The sequence below is a fragment of the Pleurodeles waltl genome, chromosome 4_1 (assembly GCF_031143425.1).
Source record: "Pleurodeles waltl isolate 20211129_DDA chromosome 4_1, aPleWal1.hap1.20221129, whole genome shotgun sequence".
In the NCBI taxonomy this organism is placed as follows: Eukaryota; Metazoa; Chordata; class Amphibia; order Caudata; family Salamandridae; genus Pleurodeles; species Pleurodeles waltl.
This window is the reverse complement of record NC_090442.1, coordinates 1001513911-1001533102: the sequence shown is the minus strand read 5'-3', so window position 1 is coordinate 1001533102 and position 19192 is coordinate 1001513911.

Here is a 19192-nt window from a genome sequence, read left to right as displayed (position 1 = left end):
GCTGGGTGCTGCAAATGTCCTTCTCTGCCTTTGAAGACCAGTTTGGCAGCCCTCCCCCTTCCTGCCTCACCATCTGCTGAGGGGAGATTCTCTCCCCCAAGCACATTCCTTTGTGTGAAGCCTGGCCACTTCACACCTCATCAAGGCAGCCTGGCAGAAGCTGCTGCAGGCTGGCCAATCAGAGCACAGCAGCAAAAACAATGCAGAGCTGAAATTGGCAACTTTTTAGGTAAAGTCTAAACTTTTTACCTGGACAAGTTATATTAAATCCAACAACTGGAAGTTGTGGGATTTATTACAACAATCAATTTGATACCAAATTCTTGGTATGTAACATTTAAGGAGACTTTAAAATTTAAAATAAAGTCTGCCCATTCTAGCCTATGAAGGCCATTTACTTCAATGAGGGAAAAACGAATTTGGCTGTTTTTACCTCACCAGGGCTTATAAATCTATTTTTATAAAGTCCCTGCTTATAGTTACATGGCACCCAGCCCTAGGGGCACATAGGGCACACCTTAGGGGTGACTTATATGTAAAAATAAGGTAGTTTAAGACTTTGGAAGTACCTTTAATTCCAAAGTCGAATTTGCATATAACTTTAATTTAAAAGCAGCCAGCAAGGCAGGCTTGCTTTTAAAATGACACTGGGCACCTCAGCAGTGCACCTAGGTGTGCACCACCTATGCTGTGGTCCCTAAACCTACATGCCCTACCATATACTAGGTACTTATAGGTAGGTTAACTTAGCCAATTATAATTAGCCTAATTTGCATATCCATTTTACACAGAGCACAGGCCCTGGGACTGGTTAGCAGTACCCAGGGCACCTTTAAAGTCAGGAAAACACCAGCAAAAAGTGGAAAATGGGGGCAAAAAGTTATGGGGCCTCTGCAATCAGCCCTGTTTTCTCACACCCTTTAATAGCCATGTCAGCAAACTCCCTGGCCGATCCCCCTCTGCATGCATGCGAGCTACATAGTCTTGGTAGTCATATTGCCTCAGGCGGTGATCTACCTCGTTCCACTGTGCTCGCAACCGCCCAAGCTCTTCCCTTGTCACCTTGCCCTCTGTGGACTTGCACTCCGCAGCACGCAAATCGCGCTCATGTTTTTGGAGATCTTGCGTCAGTGTTCGTCGCACTCCCGCTGCGATTGACATACACGTGCCTCTTATCACCACCTTGTGGCGTCCCACTCATTAGCACGAGAGTTTGTTGTCCCGCTGTTGAGTGTGAAATAAGATGTAATATGAGCAGCTAGTTCTTTACGGAACGGAGGATCCAGCAGCAAGCTTGGTTGGAGGCACCAGGTTGGGATGCATGCACGCGGTCTACCCCATTGTATGTTCGCTATCAGCAGGCAATGATCCGATATAACCCTTGCCATGTATGCAGCACTAGTAAACCTGTGTGTCAATCCCTGGGAGCTAAGTAGTAAATCTCTACGGGTATAGAGGCAGTGTACCGGGGAATAAAAGGAGTACTCCGTATCCAGTGGGTGTAAGCGCCTCCACACATCCTTCAATCGGCGCTCTGACATCCAAGATTGTAATATTTGAGAGTTCTTCCTGACGGGAGCAGCTATTAACAGGGGGTGCGATCTATCCACGTCCACCTGTGGCACGCAGTCCAGGTCTCCCCCCCCATATACTAGGCAGAGATGGGTCCCTCGTCAGACGTGAAGTAGTAGCTAACAGGAATTCCCCCTACTTGACGTTTGGGGCATATAGTCCCACTATCACCAGTGGCTCCCGATCCAGCGAGCCCTCTTACTGAACAAATCTTCCAGCTTCATCAATTGTGCTGCGTATCACTGTGTAAGGGACCCCGGGGCAATCCAAACCATGACTCCCCTAGCATAGGTTGATGTCCCGGTGCCGTGCACTAGTCCTGCCCATCTCTTTTCAATTATTTTAAGATCCACTGGGGTGAGATGCGTCACCAGTAATATGGCTATGTGTATGCGATGGCGTTTCAAATACACGTGTATCCTACCTCGTTTAGCCATTCCCGCCATGCCCTTCACGTACCAAGTTAGTATGTTATAAGTAGTCTTCGTGTGTGACATGGTCTGATGTATCGCCCTTCATACACCAGTCTGCCATAGGAGTAAAGAGTCTGCCCTCCCCATCCCTCTCGGTCAGGAGCTCCTCCCCCCCAAACCCTCCACACACCCCCACCCTCCCCGTCGAGCAATAAGGAATGATAGAGAAAAGGGGAGAGCAAAATATGCTCTTCCTACGAAGGGGAAGAGAAAAAAAGAGTGTCTATAACAAGAGGAAGAACTTACTGGGCGGAGCCCAACTTGAAACAATTTGGCACAACCGGTGCCTAAATGAGCATCAATATGAGTCTGTCCATTCGGGGACCGTACAGGTATTGGGGGCATAGATTGACAGAGTATGCAGGCTTTTGACTATGGCCCGCCTCTGGCATATTGTGGTCCTGCACGGCCTCGGGAGAGTTAATGTCAGCTTTGTCTAGGATTCCTTGGCTTTCCGGCGTCACCGTCAGGCAAGGCCCATGTGGTCGTCAACCATGTCCAACTGTTTCTGCGGTTGGGCCGTCCGCCCCTGGGTATCCTCCACCGGGCGGGTATTCATTGTGGCCCCATTATTTCCTACCCATTTCCTTCCTTTCATCTTCCTTCCTTCCCTTCTCCTCTGCTAAGTGTTTCAAGCCAGGGACACCACTGGGCGATCTCAAATGTCGTCAGCCATGCGTGGTGTGAGGTCCGGACCGCCCAGTAGTAGGGAAGGGGGTGTACTGGAACCACTATGTGGTGGGCTGTATTCAATGGGTCTCGCTTCACTCCTGGTATCTGATTGCGAGCACGCAAATGAGCTGGCTTCCTTTAAGGCCTGTGCCTGATCGTCCGCAACTAGCGATTTTGATGGGCGCGTCATCGTTCCTTTCTTTTTCTTCCTACGGGAGCGGGGTGTGATCCACTCCTCCTAAGCTGTATCTTCTTTGGAAGGATCGGCTAGGCCCTTGGCGTATATCCATGTCCATTCATCTTCCGGAGTCGGGAAGATAAGGATCTTTTCTCCGTTTACCACCCGAAGGCGAGCCAGAAACATGAGTGAATAAGTAATATTGTGTTCGCGGAGCAACTGCTTGACTTTGGCGAACAATGCTTGTTTACGCTGCACCTCCCCTGTGTAGTCTGGGTAGGCCGTGATGTTGCAATTTTCCAGTCTGATTGGGCCTGAAGATCTAAGATATTGGAGGACCTGATCCCTATGTCAGTAATTTAGAAATCGTGCAATCAGTGGTCGAGGTGGGGCTCCGGGCCGCGGTGGTCTGCCCGGTATTCTGTGTGCTCTTTCTACCACCAAAGCTGTGGAGATGTTGTGCTCCTTCATTGCGTCTTTCAGCCAACGTTCTAGAAACACCTCAGCTTTAAGCGCCTGTGCTCTCTCTGGGATACCTAGGAATCTAACATTATTGCGCCTGGAGCGGCCCTCTGCGTCCTCGGCTCTTCACTGCAGTTGCGTTATTTCATCTTCCATCTGCAGAATTCTGTTTTTCATACTTGCGACATCTGGTTGAGCGGTTTTTACTACCTGCTCTGTATTGTCGACCCTGTCCACTAATTTGCTGTGGTCCGCCCGGAGCAAGGTAACCTCCAGGACGACAGAGTCTATTTTCCCTTCGAGCGATGTCTTAGTATCCATTACTGCTTGCAGTAGCTCATCAAACTGTTGGGAGTGAGCGCCCAGTGTTTCACCCACCTTGAGTAGCGTAGTGATCTGTGCATCTGACGTGTTTGCGGTGGAAGAAGCCCCACCGTCTGTGGGGATCGCCGCCTTGATTTGTTTTGGTTTGACCATATTTTCTCCTGGTGGTGATGGCTATTAACATATAAGCTGATCTGGTCTCTCCCCTCTGGGCGGTCCGAGGCTAAGTTCTTGTTGGGGCCACCTGACTCGTTTCCGGTCGGTGGTTCAGACACAGTCAGCCTGCAGTATCAGATACTCTGAGGGCCCCTCTAGCACGTTTATTAATGTTTTACACTCCGTGGCTCCTGCCACATCACGTTTATGCAGCTCCGTGTGTACCCAGTAGTTGGATCAAGCATTGGTCGAGTTTCAGGCTGTGGTTGTATAGTGGGGGTATTGTCACGCTTTGGGCCCAAAGGTCGCGATAGAAGAAGAGGGCAGAGCCACCGAGCGATTGGTCGCCGTCCGGAGCCTCGTCTGTTGCTTGTTCCATGCTCTGGGTTATTTTTGATAAGTTCACTTTATGCCTCTCTTCTGTGAGCTGCGCGGAGGGTCGCTTTATAGGCCTTTCGCTCCGTTGCGTCCCTGAGCGGCAGCGCTGCCCAATCGTCCGACAGCCGCTACAATGCAGGGGGCCCCAATTTCAGCGCCAATCGCATACCTGCAGCGTTGTACGTAGTGTCCACTAAGGTAGCTTGTTGCTGTGAGGTCGGCCCGTACCGTTGTCAGGGGGCAAACAAGGAAACGCAGTCTAGTCCTTTCCCCCCCAATTGCGTGCCGAGTCCGTTTGGTGCCGTTCCTCTCTCTGGTGGGTCCTCTGAGGGCCCTCTCGACTGCCGCTCCTTAGCCTCCTGGGGGTTGCGCCGGCCACACACAACCTGGCACCTTCAGCCACCGTTATCTCCCTTCTGATCTCTTTTGCGGAGGCCCGTTCTCGTCCGACTTCAGGCCGCTCCTCCGATCTGTGTGGATGCGGCGCTGGGGCCCAGCCGGACAAGCCGCCTCTGAGGTATTCGGCTTTCCGGGTACGCATTCAGTTGCAATTTGTTGGGCCTCCTGGACCTTGTTGTGTCGAGTCTCCGCAGTGAGGAGCTCCGCTCCCGTGAGTCCGGTTTACGGGTCGTACTTCGGCACTGGTGGCAGGCTTCACCTGAGTGCCCGAGCCCCACCGCCGGTTCAAGGGTGCACCGCGCACCGCAACAACACCTACGAGGCCGCGCAGGGACAGGATATTTGTTGTTTGTGGCAGGCCGTGAGCGGAGCTCTCTTTTCAAGCGTCCGCTCCGGTCGCCATCTTGGCCACGTCCCCTGCAGACAGTATGCATTATAATGATGCTGGTGTGCTAGGGTATTGGCCTCAGCTCCCTTAAGGGAGCTGAGACCAATATCATAGCACTGTTACCACCGGTCAGCCCGGCGGGAACATTGAAATCCGCCAGTATGCTAGTCAGCTCGTACGACAGCTAAACTCACAATGAGGCCCTTAGTGCAGTTTGTTGGCGGTGTCTCCATATGCTTTGATTAAAATGGTAGCAACAGCTGTGCATGGCTGTGTGCGGGTACAGTTTTGAGTTAGTTTGAATCATGGCTTGTTCAAAATCTATCTATTATTAGGTTCTGTGGGTAGTAGTTGTTTGTTTTGATTTTAATGTGATTTAGTAGTTCATTGTAAGTGCTACTTTGTTTATTGGGTAGTAGGGCATGTATGAACTATGTATTAGTTTTTGATATTCTCCATTTATGGTGTATATTTCAGTGAATGGTTTGGGGCACATTTTGAATGTTCCATCCATCATTCATGTTGACATTGGCTTAGTCTTAATAAGTTATCTGCTGTAGAAAATATTAGGGTGTGCTTTTCATTGTTAAGATTATCATGTAAGAGGAACGGTTCCTCATTATTTGTGGTTGCTAAGTCTTCAGGTATTTGAATATCTTGGCAACTATTTGGGGCAGGAGGGGTATTACTGGTGGCTTTTTCAGTTCATGCAACTAGGCGTTTTAAGGTGGACATAGCTGGTAGATTGCCTGTGATGTGTTCTGGGACTTGAGGGAGTATATCTTTTAGTGTTTTAGCTGTGAGCTCCTGAGAGCCAGTGCTCGCCTCTCTTAAACTTCGTAATACATGGCTTACTTATATTTTGGTGACATTTGGGGGGTGGTTGTGTTCCCTTACTTTGATTACAACATTATATTTTGTAGTGGCCCTTCTATAACAAGCATTATTAGAATAACAGTACATTTCCATTTGATAGTTTCTGTGTTTGTACTGTCTTAGCTGTAAGTGTAGTCCATGTGAGATAATAATAGCTTTCCTTTCTGTAATGTGACATAGCTTGCTATTTCTGTCATTATTTCTGAAAATAGTATCATAATATAAAGAATTATATACTTGAAATGTATAATACGCTTGTTATTGACATACATAATTATGCTACTTGTTTTCTATTTTATACTTACTTCTGTGTTCTTGCTGGATGTTGCAGACTTTATCTTCAGGTTTGACCATTAAGGGTGTTGCAATGTGGATCAGATGTGTTTTTTTCTGTCTGGGGAAAAAATGGATTTTTTAACCACTTTAGTGTGAGTTACTATTTTTTGTGTGTTTTTTCCAGGTTTACGATTGGTGTTGTGTTTTGATAGATTAGCGGTTTCTCAGTGTTGTAGTAATTTCTTTATAGTATCTAAACTTAAAGAGCTAAAAACAGTATACTGTTTCATTAGTTATCTATTATTTGATATTTTTAAGTTTAATTCATTTTAAAAATCAGTTTAAATAAATGTTTTACTTACTTTGTGTCGTAGTTGTACATATTTTTCCACTATTGTTTTTAGGTTCTGGTTGGAAATTCCAAAAGTGTCTCCTCTTCTTTCACCTCTGAGGTTTTTGAAGTAGTATGGGCCTGATCTACAGTTTGGCAGATGGGGTTACTCCATCACAAATGTGACAGATATCCTGTCTGCCGCATTATGATCTCATTATGTCCTATGGGAATCGTAAAACGGCGGATGGGATATCCGTCATGTTTGTGACGGTGTAACTCTTACGCCAAACTCCAAATCAGACCCTAAATTGTTAGCATTTGTTTTCCTTTTATATTGCTAGTTCAATTGCTTGTGTAATTTTATTGGTTAAGCTTGTTTAGGTTTGTTTTTATTGATTAGTTATCATTTGGTTAGATTTTTTTCAGTTATAGTGTTCTATGGTGAATGCTAATTACTATTTGTCTTATATTGTTGAATATGTATTTCGATATTTTGTAATTTGATTTTATTTTAGTTTAATGTTTAGATGTTAGTATTTGTGGGGATTGTTTTATTAATATTTTGATGTACTGAAGTTTATATTTTTTGGGGTGATTTATGTTTATTTTAGTCACGTAAAATGGTTATATTGTTGTTAGAACATTCATATATATTATTCAATGTTTTGTTTGACGTAAAAAAAATGTATCTTTATGTTTCATAATCAAAATTATTTCTTGGTTGATATTATTGTAATTTTGCGTTTAGTGATTTTGTTTACTATTTATATGTTTATTTACTGGTAACAATATGTTTGTTTCTGATATTTTTGTTATTGGAATTAGTAAAAATAGATATTTTTAACAGCAATATTTTGGTTATCATTATTTGTATTTTTATTAGTTAAATATACAAGAGCAATATTTTGGTGAATGATATTTATTTTCTGATATTTTGGGGAATCAATATTGTGTGCATCAATATTATGTAATTTATCTGCATAGCAAGCTTCCTTTACATACACAAAATCATTACCTCATATGCAGCAGCAGTAAAAGTGTTGCTGAGAGAAGACGGTGAGGTGGAGAGAGAGGAGGGTGAGGCAGGGAAAGAGGAGGCTGAGGTGGAGAGAGAGGAGGATGAGGTGGGAGGAAACGAAAGGCGAGGTGGGAAGGAGAAAAGGGTGAAGCCTTCAGCACGGGGTGTGAGGGAGAGAAAAAGAAGTGTGAGGTGGAGAGAACAGAAGATATAAAGCACGAAGGTACAAACCCCTAGGAATACAGAATAAAACAAGAAGGCACTACCCATATAGTATGTAGAGTACGCTGCTCACCACCTTACAAGACTATCCTGCATGTCCATAGACAGCTCTCAGACACCTGGGAGATGCTAGGCATCACTATTCGCCTCATGGCCCACCCATGCTTATTTATACCTTCACAGACCTTTAAGCCTGGAGCCGGACCTGCTGCGGATGCCAGATATGAAATTGCTCTTGGTGCTATATGTATAAATTGAGGTGCAAGGGTGGGCTGCCTGTTGGTCTATTGTGATCAGCCCTGCCAAGTCTCCTAGGTCCATGCGTGATGACCTGCTCCAGTTCTGTTTTTTTCCATGAATTCTGGGACTTGTACTCTTGGTTATTCCATTCTAAAACAGGTCTAAAAGTCTCAGAATTCAAAGAAGAAAATCCTGGACTGAAGCAGCACATCACATATGGTCCTAGGAAACTTGGCAAATATGTTGGATGTGCAACGCTCCTGGTTCTCCTTGTTGCTGCATGCAGTGTAGTCAAGAGGACGTCTGATGTGCATTGGCACAGCTTAATGTGTAAAGTGGTTGACCTAATTTCTGAGATTACCACATGTCTCTATGTTCTCAACAGCACCAAGTTCAAGTCTAGTCTTATTTCAAGTCAATTAGTCCAGTTGAAATGAACCAGGACTACTGCTCCCAGAATGCATTAATGGGTCAAGGAAAGCCCAGAAGTGGAAAATGGTGTACATGTGGGCATGCAAATATCTAGTAATGTCATAGAGCTCAGAAACTTTTTAAGGCATGGGCAAAGCGGACTCTGGCCCTTGGCCCTAGCCTTCAGGGGGCCCCTTGATAGATCAAGCTCTGCTGTGCAGTGTCTTGCCCAGATGACATTGAATAATTCTTAAACAGATTGTTTTAAATACTGTTTTCCTTTCATTTATTTTTCATATGGGTGACTGTTACAGACACAGAAATTTGTATTATTTTCAACACCATGCAACATCCCCAAAATACGATTTCTTTTAGTTCAAAACAGGACCTTACATGTGAGAAATTGGAGGGGGTCACAAAGACTATTAGCAGTATTAGTGAGCTACTGCTGTATTATAAATATATAAGGCCCTATACTTGTGGGCAAATCACTTAATCTCCCGACACCTGAATAATGAAGCGCCCAATGCCTTTTAGTTCCTGCTTTATTTAAAACAATAAAATAAACAGCAGCGTTTGCATGGATAGAACACTCTCTTTTACAAAGAGAGATCTGCATTGTTACAACTACCCTGTTTAGCCTGGGTCTGCGACTGGAAATGGGGGGGGCCTTTTGTTATGTTATTGATGCTGACTGCTTTACAGTGTTTCCTGCAATGGCTGCTGCACAGGATGACTCCTACTGCCTTTGAAGTCTTCAAAGTTTACCAGGAGGGAAGAGAGTGGTCTGCCTGTGAATGGAGTGTGGAATGCAGTAAAACGGGGTGACAAGTCGTCACATGGGCGAAGGTTTAGAAAGACAACACCCCCCCCCCCCCCCCCCCCCCCAATCAGGGAAGAGGATGCAGCATAAACCGACTATAGAGCTAGGAATCTAGGTTCGAGTTTCGGCGGCGGTCGGTGGCTTTATAACCTCTGATTCTGGGCAAATCACACAAGCTCCTCGTGCCTACCAAAAATGAATGTGTCCTTGTGTAATGTAAATGGTGACCATGTAAAGCGCTCCAATACCTGCACTAGGAGAATGCACAGGGACTTTGAAGAAAAGACACACATCAGCCGGGGGTCGTTCCATGAGATGATAAATGTTATGTTATTACGAAAGCAACATTTTCTTCAGCAGTTCAGGGAGCGATGAGGCTTGCAAAACCCCTCCCTAAGGTGTGAATGCTAAACGCTTGATCGGATGTCAGTTGCACAGGATGTGTTCTTAGAGCATGGTTATGGCGATTGCGCAGGGCTAGCATGAGGCCCCTTGACTTTTTCAGAAGGTCCTAGAAAATGTTGCCAACAATTTGTTGCACATAGGGACATGTTGTCTCCTTTTAGAGCTGGCTTACTAGTGCAGCTTTTTTTAGACCTTATGTGATCACCAGAAAAAGGGCTTTAAAAAGCGTTGTTGAGAGAAGAAATTATGCTCCGCCCATACGTTGATTTTCATTTTAGCAGCATTTGATTGGGCAGTAGATTAGCGCATCTGCACAAAAAACATTGCTTGTTCTTTAGGAAATGTTTTGCCAGGTCCCATAAGTGAGGGGTCGGGCAGTAGTTCCCCGGGCTTTGGTCTAGAGAAGTCAGAACAGGAAATTGCCTCTCTAGGGGGAGAGGGACGTGATGTGTGAGTAAAGGGCTAGTCAGTTGTGAGATTTAGGAGGAAGGAGAAAAAATAAAGAGACCATGGGGCATATTTATACTCCGTTTGCGCCGAAATTGCGTCGTTTTTTTTTACGCAATTTCAACGCAAAACTAACTCCATATTTATACTTTGGCGTTAGACGCGTCTAGCGCCAAAGTCCATGGAGTTAACGTCATTTTTTAGCGTGGACACCTACTTTGCGTTAATTATATGCAAGGTAGGCGTTCCCGTCAAAAAAATCGACTCCGGGGCATGTGCGTGGGATTTATACGCCCGGGAGTGGGCGGGTCAAAAAAAATGACGTACGGTCGCTTTTGCGCCGTTTTTTAGCGCCTGCAAAAGGCAGGCGTTAAGGGACCTGTGGGCTCTGAAGGAGCCCACAGGTGCCCCCCCATGCCCCCAGGGACACTCCCTGTCACCCATGCCCACCCCAGGAGGACACCCAAGGCTGGAGGGACCCATCCCAGGGACATTAAGGTAAGTTCAGGTAAGTGTTTTTTTGTTATTTTTTTTGTGGCATAGGGGGCCTGATTTGTGCCCCCCTACATGCCACTATGCCCAATGACCATGCCCAGGGGACAGAAGTCCCCTGGGCATGGCCATTGGGCAAGGGGGCATGACTCTTGTCTTGCTAAGACAGGAGTCATTTCTATGGGGGTTGGGAGTGAAAAAAAATGGCGCAAATCGGGTTGAGGCGAAAAAATTGCCTCAACCTGACTTGCCCCATTTCTTGACGCCCAAGCCCCATATCCCCCTACGCCGGCGCTGCCTGGTGTACGTCGTTTTTTTAACGCACACCAGACGGCGACGGCGGCTAACGCCGGCTAACGTCATTCAATAAATACGGCGCCCGCATGGCGCTTCAGAATGGCGTTAGCCGGCGCTAATTTTTTTGATGCAAAACTGCGTTGGCGCAGTTTTGCGTCCAAAAGTATAACTATGGGCCCATGTTCTCCTCCCTTGCAGTGGTATCCTTTCCTAGGGCCCTGAACCCAACACAACAACTGGCAACAGAGGTGGGCTGCAAACACAAACCCCGACTGAAGGATCCGTGTCAGGTCCCAAGAACAACAAAAGACAAATGGAGCAGTAAGCGAAAACCGTCCCCAGCTGATCACAGCCCCGAACCCGTCAGCCAGTCCTGCAAGCACTGTGGCCATACCCAAAGGCAAGCAGAGCACACCCCAGATGCGTGAGCGCGGGACTACTACACTCATCTGAGCACAGAGGCTATGCACGCACTCCACTAGCCTGAGCGCTGGACCTCTATATACCGCAAGGAGGCACAAGGGCAGAATGCTGCACATCCGCAGTAGGAGGGAGAGAAAGCCCCGATAGCAAAAGCCACAGCACCTCAGACACAACACCCCCATGCTGAGAGAGCATGAGAACACTATACACTCGCCAGAGCAGTGCTTAATTTGTGCTTGTTGAAACCGGTGCTAAGCACCCGTACTTATTTTTGAGGACCGGTACTTATTGTTCTACCTCAAGCATTTACAGCGAGCAAAAGACACATTTGGGAAAGAAGGAGGAAGAGAAACACGCAAAAGCTTCACAATGGGTGAAAGCAGAAAGCTGCAAGAGCAAGCTGAAGGGTCAGGGAGGGGCTTTAAATGAATTGAAGAGGCCTGAGATGGCTTCAGGATTACGCTACCTCAGTTTTTGCATTAGCCGTATGTTTAAGAGGAGGGTTTTGAGTACCGGCACATTTTTATTTACAAATTAAGCACTGCGCCAGAGGTGGGCATGTTGAAGAAATCAAGAAAGTGAAGCCCTGTGTGCCATTTTAAAGCACCAGGAAGCTGCACCCTAACTGGAGGAGGCAATCTTAAAGTGGGCAGAGAGACCCATGTGCAGGATTCTTAAAGTGGGCAGAGAGACCCATGTGCAGGATATTGGAGAAAGACACTTTTACCCTGTGAGGATGCTGAACACTCACAATGAAGCAGTCAGCTGAACTGGGAGGAGCCCCACTAAGCGCCCACAAGCAGAAGGAAAACTAATAGGGTAACAAAGTGTGACCCAAATGACAAACCGGAACAAGAAGTAAAGAAGGCAACCAACTCAGTCATCATCATGTAGCAAGACAGGAAGACCAATTACGACGTGGCAGCCTTGTTAAAGAGTCCACCACCATTAAACACAGTGAAAAAGCACACCATTTGTGGCAGGTAGGCCAACTTTATCCAAAAATGTGATGGTTTCAACAATGCACTGTAGGAGAGGGAAGACGCAAAGATAGTCCAATCCTCAGAAACCTGGGAGGCAATGGAATCAAGGAGGCACAAAAAAAATCCAGAAGGAGGAAACAACCACGTACTGGAAAGTGAAGGAAGCATTTGCAAAGAAATTCAACCCGACAACCAATGTAGACTATGAGAGAAGCACATTCAACAATGCCCTACAACAGGTAGGTGAAACAATAAACAAAGGCCACAGAAAGAGCAGAAGAGGGGGCTGAAAGGAAAGCCGCAGTCATGGAATCAGGGTTCAACCATAAGGAAAAAATAATCACCATGAAGAAGAGACACACAAGCACGGACAAATGATAAATCCAGTAGGCCAGCAAGAGTGTACTACCGGTGTGGACTATTTTACCCGCACTTAGGAAAATGCCCGGCCATGTGCCAAACATGCAAGTAATGAAGAAAGAAAAACACTTCAAGTCCATCTGTTGGCAAGGGAAGAAGGATCATCACATGGCAAAAGGGAAGAAGATATACACAGACATCACCATTGGGACAAAGAGAGACACTATGTACAAACCGCCAAGACCAAATCCCAGCAAAGACCCTCTACGTCATCCTCCACCTAGTCTACCACATCAGCATCAAGTGGCAGCAATGATGAGGGCTCCCTCCTGATGATGGCTGCAACTGGGCCAGGGAACAAACCAATCACCATCAAACTCAACATAGGGACCACAAAGCAGCATTGTAGTAGACAACAGAGCATCAATGAAAGTGATGGGAATGCAAGAACTGGCACTCTTTTATCACACACCCGACTAGTCGAGACAAGTGAGAAGGTCTAACCTGAGCAGGTCGGAAACCCCTGAAATTTACTTGCAAAGTCACGAGGAATTTCAAGCACCAGAAACAAAAAGTGGGTTGCAAAGTCTACGTGCTAGAGAGACAAACAGCATCACCCATCGCCCTATCCCTAACCACAGCAACAAGGCTGGGATTACTGGTCATGTGCCAAAAAGGGAAAGAAAGAAACCAGGTGAAATATAAAGGGGTGAAAAGCAAATTCCAGTTAGTCCACACGAAGGTTAATGATTCCCAGATACCGTTCATCATCAACAGTGGAGTGTTCATCAATGTAATGGGTATAAAAAATGAATAGAACTTAGGTCAACCCCAGAGCTGAGGCAAACGAACGTTCAGGTGTACAAGCGGGCTACATCTAAACCGCTGTGCTGCTGCGAGTCATTCGAAGCAACCCTATGAAACATGACGGCAACCACTGAAACAACCATGCACGTGCTACAAGGAAAAGTGTCAATCTCCTTAGGTTTGCTCCAGTAGAAGAAATGGGGTTGATCAATTACCTACCATTTACAGGTCAGTGAAGAGTGACTCAAAAGCTCCCAATGCTCCTCCGGACTAGGCAAACTGAAGGATGTCCATGTGAAACTGCATATCAACCAGGGCCTCCACCTATTCAGGCAAGGACACTTGCGGGAGCCGTTCCACCTCCAGGAAGCGGTGGAAAAAGAGATCAGAAAATTTCTGAAACTGGACATCATTGAAGATTCTATGGGCCCAACCCCGTAGACCTCACCCTATAATAGATGGGCCAAAAAGGTACACAAAAGGAGACGTACAGATCTGTAGCGACATGTGCCAACCGAACAAAGAAATGGAAAGAGAACAACATCCTGGACCATACATCTCAGACATGATCGCACAGCTGACTGGAACAAGACTCTTCTCCTCCAGACTTAACCCTTAACAAGGGCTACAACCAAATAGAACTAGATGAAGGGTGCAACTGCATCACATTTTCCACACACTTCAGACATTTCAGGTACCAGCAGATAAACTACAAAATATCCTTGGCAGAAGAGATCTTCCAGGAGATCAGTTGCTGAATCATGCAGCCTGTACTAAACAAATCTGAAAACAAAATTCCATACTGGTGTATAGTTACAAAAAAGAGTCACCAACTACTCGTAGAGGTAGGCTTGATGATCAAAGCAGGGAAATGTGAGTTCCACGAGGTCAAACTGGAATTCTTCAGGCACATATTCTCAGACAAAAGAATGATGCCAAACCCAGACAAAGTCAAGGCTCCCACTGTCACAGACCTATCACAAGAGGTAGCTATACTGAGATCATTCCTAGACATGGCAAGCTAATGTGCCAGGTACATATGAGACTACACCACAATCAGCAAGCCCCTCCCGAGCTTGACAGAATAAAATATGGATTTCAATTGTTGCCTGAGTGTGAGTAAAGCTTTCAAAGTATCAAAGTAGTGATAAAAAAGAAGACAGACATTGCATACTTTAACCCAAAACTTAACACAGATGTGACAGTGGAGGTCAGCCCGCTGAGGACCGTACTACAGCAACACACTAACAGCATACTGACCCAGAGGCAGGTGGTAGCATTTGCCAGCAGAAGTCTCACAGACACTGAGGACATACAGCATGAGTACGCTTCCTTCTATACGGCAGCATGTTCACCATAGAAACCCTGCTGATGTTCTTTGGCAACCCTAAAGTGAAAATATCCCCAAAGACTAAAAGGTGGGGGATACATTTACACATATACAACTATGTGATTGTCCACAAGCCGAAGGAAGAACAAAATCTCACTAACTACATCATACAATACCCTCTACAGTCAGCAAGACCAATCCATACATCGTAGAAAAGTACTTCCAATTCATAGTCAGTACATGTGTACAAATATAGACATTGTCAACACACCAGGTAGTCACTGCAACAAAGGAAGACAGAAACCGACAACTTTAAGCAGCTCCTAATCAAGACACACCAAAGAGTGGGAAGGTGACCAAGAAGAAATCAGAGCCTTCCACAATGTTCAAGAAGGGCTAGCTGTTTCTGAAGAAGGATTCATATTGAAAGGGTCCCACATCATCCTCTCCAAGAGCCTACAAAAGCAAGCCATAAAACTCGCCTACAAAAGACATTGCAAAGTAGTCACCACCAAAACAGCCCCATGAGGGAGACTATGGTTCCCAAAGATAAATGACATGGTGGAGACCAAACGGTAAATGTGCACATGCATCTCCATGACAACGAAGCCTCTGCCACAGACAATGTCGGAAATACAAGAGATCATGTGGGACATAGTTGCTGGTGACTTCTTTGGCCTACTTCCCTCAGGCAAGTACCTCTTGGTAGTAGTGGGCGAATACTTCTGTTTCCTGTTGGTCAAGATGATGTCTTCCACTAGGTGACTAGGGTGATCTGGACGCTGGGTGGCATCTTTGCAATGTGACCCTAAAATCAGACAATGGCCACCCTTTCCCAGTGGGGAGTTCAAAACCTTCCTAACCTAGCTAGCCATTGAGCAGGTCAGTTGGGAAAAATTAATGGCCATGCTGAAAAGAACTGTGCATCGAGCCACATGAAATGGGGTAATATTTGAGAAAGTTCTATGTCAGGTCCCACACATATATCAAACCATCCTGTACTTGACAACAAAGGAGAGCACAGGCACCCTCATGTTTGGCCACTCAGTTCCAACAAAGCTTCCCAAACGGGCAGCGATTCGCACCATGAACATCACCAAACTCTAGAACACAGACAAAGAGAAAATGAAGAAAATTAAGGTCTGTGCTGAAACCAAACGTACAGCACAGGAGACAGTCTCAGCCAAACAGACTAGGTACAGGTCCAGCAAAAGCAAAGGAGGAATGCAGACACCCCTTGTGACACAGTGCAGCTGGAAGTGATGGAACGGAAGCATGGTCACCACAACCCGACCTGGGAAATCCAGCACACGAATTACATCACACAGTAAGCCTACCTTGCCATATCCGTGCGGTTCTTTCCAGGGTCTTCAGCCAGACACTGTATAATTTATTTACTCTGAAATGGTATGCTAAAGGTATGCCTCACCTATTAACCATGAAAAATATATGCTAGAAACAGTAGGCATTTAAAGGTGAATCTTTATTTCAGAACTCCTAAGTTTATCAGGCCCATGCACAAGTATCTTATCCAGTTCAGGATTGTAGGAATGTTTACACTCATAACAGTGGGCATGAGTGAGTTATGTTGACAGGCTAAGAATAAAGGCTAGAAGCCTGATTGAGTCATTGGGAAAGGTTCTGTCATATGTCTAAGATCTGATATAACATGAGAAGTTGTAACAAAAGCAGTATACCTGACATATTTATTGTGAAATGCATGTATTATAAGCAATACACCATTGAGGGTGGATTTCTATGTGTTGCAGCCAGTAGGCCTGTATTTCGTTATATAGAATCTCAGAGATTACTGTGGTAGGCAAGGAATTAGATGCTGGTTACACCCTCTGTCAAAACTTGAGGGTGGAAGATTTGCAATTTAATAACCCTTGCCTGGCCATCTTATAAGTGTTTATATTTTCTTTTGCCAACTATATTTTGGTACATAATTATAATTGCATGCATAGTTATTAGCCGAGTGCCTCTTGAATTACTTTACAGGTCTGGCTTCACAAATTTACATAATGCACATTACTACGCTGATTTTGATTTAATACAAATGCTTGTTAAATATTATGAACATTTTAGCACTAAACTGAAAATGCTGCCTTTAAGAAAACTGTATTTTCCTTTGCTGGGATAAACTAGGCCTGAATTAGGCGTAACTTCCATCTTGGATTTTAACACAGCCATGATATGTGTTTTCATTTTCTTATTCTGACACCACACATAACCAAAATGCGCACTGATGCTCTGTGTTGACATGCTGTTCTCAAAGAACCACAGAGGAAGCCTTTCATTACATTCAAGGCTCTTCCTGCCTGTATCATTGTTTACAAGACTTCCATTAACTGCGTAGCTAGATTTGTTCTTTCACCTCCAGTGACATTAGATTGGAATAGGGCACATCAATATACAGTTATGGGCTAGTGCTAGAATGGTGGCATTTGTATAAGCCTTCATTGTGATATGCCAGTGCATTGCTATAGTTCCTCACCCTGTGCTGACTATGCCATATTCATTGACATTCATTGTAGATTTTGCTTATAAAAATGATGTATTCTGGAAGTGAACGAGTCTTCGGTCTTCCTGACTTAGTAAATTGAACCCTTGTTGGTTTGTCTCATACTTTGGACTTAGAATATTTTTGCCTTGATTTCGTGGTGTTCTATTGGTGCATTTGAAGTGGTCTTATACTATTCCCCTGTGCAATTTCACTATTGTTTTTGCCTTCTGTAATGCCCTTCAATTACTTTTAATAAATCTTCATGGTTTATCCTTTTATTCTTGACTCCAGTAAGTTTTTTTGATGAAATACTATTTGATTCACTTGCCTCAGGGTGCCATTTAGGGATACATTCACTCATGTAGTCTTGAGGTACAACACCATGCCTGAGCCTGCGTATCCACATTCTCTCTATTTTAACAGATTGTCTGAGATAGCATCAAAAGTTGTGGTGGAGAATGCGGGCATCCCAAAAATAGGGTACCTGAGAACTAAACAAAACAAAATGTCTAAAATTCAATAAACCTTTCTAGTTCCAGTGGTCACCAAACTGGATTATTAGCAGTGGTGAGTGTTCTAGAGATACTCCTCAACAAAGGAGTGCGAATATTAGTATTAGTAGGGTGGAATGAGTTGGGACTGATCGTGGCACTGTTTTTTAGTGCATTTTCAGATTTGTAATTTGAGAGTGTGAATTTTTGTGGTAACATGAATTATACTTTGTGTGAGATTTTTGGTTATGTGCTTTTAATTTGCCATTCATTAGGAGATTTGATTTTGGCGATTTTGATGATTTTGTTATATTTGTGAATTAGTTCTGGTGCTCGTCTTTGTGTCACATTTAGTGGTTGTTTGTGGAGTTTTGATAAACAGATTCTTCGTAACCTAAGATGTCAAGATATTCATATTGTTGAACTTGTTTTGTGAGGTACATTGAAGACCACAGAAAGCAATGGTTTTGTGCCAACTTTTGTTTACAGTTTGGGACTAGAACTTAGTTTTCATCTTCAGCAGAGTGAGATGTGTTGGCAGGCTAACAATATTGATGAAATACTGATGTATGCAAAGTACTGCAGTGATTGTTTTGATGTAAACCAGTGGAAGCTGAAGGAGAAGCTAAAGACTGCTCAGATGAAGCATTTTCAAAGGGGTGCTAGAAATCAGCAAATGGATTTGGGTGAATTTGGTGCTGCTGTTGGTGCAGATTCTGGCGCAACACAAGGTGTGATTGTGCAGGGAAACAGTGTACAGAATACACAGGTTGTTCCTCATGGTAGGGATAGGGGTTTTGTTATGGCTCGAATGGAACATATGCAAACATTAAAATGTTAAAAAATACTCATTGAAACAGGAATGTGGATAGAATTCTGATGGAATTTAGTATGACTCTGTACCCCAAATGCAGCAGAGTCCACATTAATTGGCACAGAATGGATCGTGACTTTCTCAGTCAATGGTCCCAGCCCAACTGGCTGCTGTGCAAAAATATATATATTCAGCGGTGGATCACTGGAGATTTGCCTGTAGCTCCAGTCATGTAGCAAAGTGCCTGAAACAAATAGCATGTCATATAGCAAACTCCTGTGTTGATTGATTATATCTTTTCACACTTTTCAGGAAATGTGAATAATGCCCGAGCAGGGAGGAGGACTGCATGCTTGATGCAGTCCTAGAGGTAGACCAGAGTGGCCCATATGTAGATGGTGAGGTGAATAGCTGCCCAGTATCATTACTGATTAGTACAGGAACTACCCGTGCAACGGTTTGTCTGACGGAAGTTCCAGACATACTTCTCTTTGGAAAACAAATCCAAGTTGAGGGTATTAGTAATAGACAAATAAATCCGGTCTTGGGAAGTGTCCCTTGGCCTATGCAAGAAAAATCACAAGTTAATTATTTGTAACAGAAGTCCTGTAAACCTACGAGGGTAGATCTCCTTT